The following is a 4,119-nucleotide window of genomic DNA, read 5'->3' as shown; positions in this document are numbered from 1 at the left end:
GATCATGGAACATACAAATAACATGCAGTATTTTGCTTTTATGTTTCGGAATGAAATAAAAATTATTTGTTTGGCGTAACCGCAACATAAGAGGGCAGTACAAGTCTCTCCATGACAAAGAGAACCCAATGCATGGCATTTGTCCATACTTGTCCTAGTAAGCTGTTGGGTCACATGATCGAACTCAAGAGAAGAATAACAATGAAAAGTGACTATTTAGTTCATTACAGCGCTGATTGCAGTCGAGCTTGACGTATGAGTGAATCGGTGACATCGGTGCGCTCCGCGGTTATCAGGCGTAGCGCTTCGCTGCTCTTATGTGTCATAGAAGCGATGGTCGCGGCCGTCTTTTTCTGTGATCACGCCATAAACTTGTAACATAGCAGCAGACGATGGCGTGGCGGCGGTGGCGGCAGGGAAGGTGATAACGCAACAAAGCTTGCATTGAAGCAGAGAGCCCAGCAATGTTAATAAAAGCGATTGAAAGAAATAAATAGATACAGTAAAAAAATTTTGTGATGTTCTTTAGCTCGACATCCGCCGTTCTCTCACTTTTGGATCAACGTTACTCGATCGCCTTGTGGTGTTGGAGCCACATTTGACCTCCAGAAATGTGTTTTTCTTGTCAGCCTCAGCTACCGTCTTAATTTTTATAGTACATGCCAAGTGTTTTTATATCTTTCTTGCACAATATTTGATACCTTGGTAGCGATCTTTATGAGTGACTCGTCAAATTACACTGCATGTCGTAACTAGCTATAGGTGTAGCACGTCACTGATTGCTTACGTCGTGCTTACGCAAAAAAACATGGGTGAAATGCCGGCAATTTGTGCAGTCGAGAATAAAGCCCCGGGTGTCTAATGTTGCTGCTTAGTTGAGACGGAGTCTGATAAGTTTTTGTACTGTTTCATTTGAAAAATGTAAGGTGGCGCTGCAATAGAGGAGGCTCGTTGTGCTGATCTTTTTCAGCGCGCAACTGCTACTCGGCCAAAGATCGCAGGGCATGATTCTAGCTGATCGTACCTCATTTTTGTGAACAAGGCTACAATTGCGAGTAAGAAGATGATAATAAAGCTCAGCTTTATGTTTTGAGAGATAACTGACCGGGAACGACAACAAGCATCAGCCACGGCGTTCCGTTTTCAACTTCACGCATGTTTTTTTCCGCATCGCGTGCTTGTCCCAAATATTGTGCTCGCTGTAAATGCAAAGTCAGCCATTGACAAGATATTTTTACGTTATGTGGGGGCAAATTGGTGCCTCTGATAATGACAAACTGCCAGATTTATTCCAGGAACCCGAAATTGCACATTTTGAATTGGAGGTTGGGCTTCACCGTATGACCCGAGCACCGTGCATGCTAACATTTTTTTTTATATCTGACAAACTGTTCAATGCAAGTCGATATTTTTTCTAGGGCGTATTTTTGAAATGTTTTCCTACAAAATTTATATTCTAATTTTTTTCTACTACTGGTGGTTTGATATACACAACTCCTTTTTTATCATTTTTTTTCGACAACTTGACAAAAATTTTGGTTTTGATATTTTTTTTACAACTATTATATATAAAAACCTTTAAAAAACTGGTATTATTGGAAATGACGTTAAATAATCTGCATTTTGTGCTCCTGCAATTAGTGCCTAACCAATTTGTTAGCAGGAAAAAAATGTTTTCTTGGACCCCTAAAATTAGTCAATTTTCCGGCGGTAGCGAAAGAGTTAAGCGGCAATTCCGTTTAAGAAATTTCTGTTTATCGAGATCCTACTGTATCTGGGGAATTCTCCGTTCCCCTCAATCTGGTGTACGTATCTCGAAAAAAAAAATCAAACTGAATGGGGTGCTAGAACAACTCCATTATAACTAGATAGTTCAAGGTGAATTTGTAAATATTGCATAATTCCTGGGTGTGTCAGAACGAAGCCATCTTCGGAGGGAGTAGGGTTACAGACAATGGCTGTAACCATTCTCTTATTGCAACGACGCCGACACAAATTAAACGACAATTAGCAGCTAAGATGATTTCAACATTCCGCCAAGTTACATCAACTTAGTGGACCTTTTCCATTAAATTCCAGTAGTCCATTCCCCTCCTACGGCCGGGAAATGGACATTCCCATATGTTTGTCTGCTTGAATACAACTCTAGGCAGTCCAACTTATATTCAGGTAATTAGCTAGACAGTATGGTTATTCGCAAATTACAAACACGGCTGTTTTCTTTCGTCAGCTCTGTGGACCGCGCCGCGGTCAATGGAGCCACATACAGCTGTACGGATCATTCACTGCACTTTATTACCGTATTTTATGGGACACTGCATGCTCGCTCCGACTGAAAATCCCGCGCTAGGAGAAAGCAGAAACAGCCCTCTGGAAGGACGGCACAAGCACTGCCATCTCTCGAGACGAAGCTAACATGGTTACTTTTATCCTCCCTTCTGATCCGCTGCGCAGCGCTGGCGCTAACTGTGCGTCTCCCCTGAACACTGCACTTCAGCATTTAATAGCGAAAATAAGAGCCCTGTCGTTCAAGTTAATAGCAAAAACGCTTACGCTTAAATGTTCACACATTTCGGTACAAATGACCATAAAACAGTAAAAGGACAGCCCTACATAAAACAAGACCCTCAAGAGAAAAGCCACTTTGAAGCGGGCAATAACGGAACGAAGAAATATTTTCTTCATTTCTCTTGTCTTTTTTGCGGGGCTGCGTGTGCTAGTATAGGGATTGTAACGAGTACTCAAAACCTTCAAGAAAACGAAAGGATTGCTGATTGGCACCGCTGCTCTTCTGGGTGGTTGTGTAAAGGGGGCCATGAAGACAAAATGCAGCTTTGTCCTGTTTGAAAAAGAAAACGGCTTTTGGTCACTCAGCTCTATTGCAGAAAGAAAAGATGTGTGATTACTAGAAAAATGCAAGAAAAAGTGAAAAACCTTCGAATTTAGCGCCACAGTGACATAATATGACAAGTGACGGAATGTGGGCCAGCCCTAAAAGCATTTATTATCCGTGTGTTAACTGCAAGTTAGCATTCAAGTGATAAGATCAACTGCAACTACAGGCCTTCTTACAATCTCATATAGATGTTTTATCGTGTTCACTTGAGTCGGCGGCCGCTAGTAGCAAAAATAAAATTTTGTGACGTCACAGAGAAATCGCCCGAAAGTGGGTGGAGTGTCGGCACTGCATCACCTTTTTTTCTTAGTACTTCTATTATTTCTGTGAATTTTAGAATAGAATTGCTATCGTTGGTAGCGGGGCAAAGAGTCTTTAATGAACCAAACTTTTAGTATTTTGTCTTCATGGCCTAGACGCGGGTTCGATTCCCGGCTGTGGCGGCCGCTTTTCTGGTGGAGGCGAAAAGCAAAAACGCCCGTGTGTATGAGATTTCGGAACACGTTAAAGACCCTCAGGTGGTGAAGATTAATCCGGCGCCATCCACTACGACGCGCCTCATCGTCTGCGTTGCGTCGGCGTGTTAAACCCCAAACCATCCAGTAAATTGTGTGTGTGTGTGCGTGCGTGTGCGTGTGCGTGTGCGTGTGCGTGTGCGTGTGCGCGCGTGTGTGTGTGTGTGTGTGTGTGTGTGTGTGTGTGTGTGTGTGTGCGTGCGTGTGTGTATGTGTGTGTGTGTGTGTGAGAGAGAGAGAGAGAGGGAGGGAGGGAGGGAGGGAGGGAGGGAGGGAGGGAGGGAGGGAGGGACATTCTATCTGTAAGTAATCATGCACAGCTTGGCCGTAGGGTGGATGGGCCTTCCGATTGGTGGTGGAAATTCGGAGCCAGGTCATCCGTCGGAATCATGAAAAAAAAAAAAAAACATGCACGCCTCCGTCTTACGACGACGATTACTGAACGAGTAGCTTCCTAATGACGGATTCCCTGGTTGTCTGAGTTTTTACTTTGACTCGCAGGCAGTTTCACTCGTTAAATTTTGACTGACTCGCACGCGGTTTTGACTTTTGAACGCAGAAGCTTTGATTTCGACCCTTCGCGTTTTGATTTCGCACGATGAAAGCTTCGCGTTCAACCATCATCCCCGTTAGACGTAGTGGCGTATGAGTTATCTGTTTACGTTTGCACGTCTATGCACGCCTCTCCAATTCCAAATCGCTTCGATC

The sequence above is a fragment of the Haemaphysalis longicornis genome, unplaced genomic scaffold (assembly GCF_048455015.1).
Source record: "Haemaphysalis longicornis isolate Haplotype H1 unplaced genomic scaffold, Haemaphysalis longicornis Haplotype H1 scaffold_1, whole genome shotgun sequence".
Classification (NCBI taxonomy): Eukaryota; Metazoa; Arthropoda; class Arachnida; order Ixodida; family Ixodidae; genus Haemaphysalis; species Haemaphysalis longicornis.
This window is presented reverse-complemented; position numbering follows the sequence as displayed.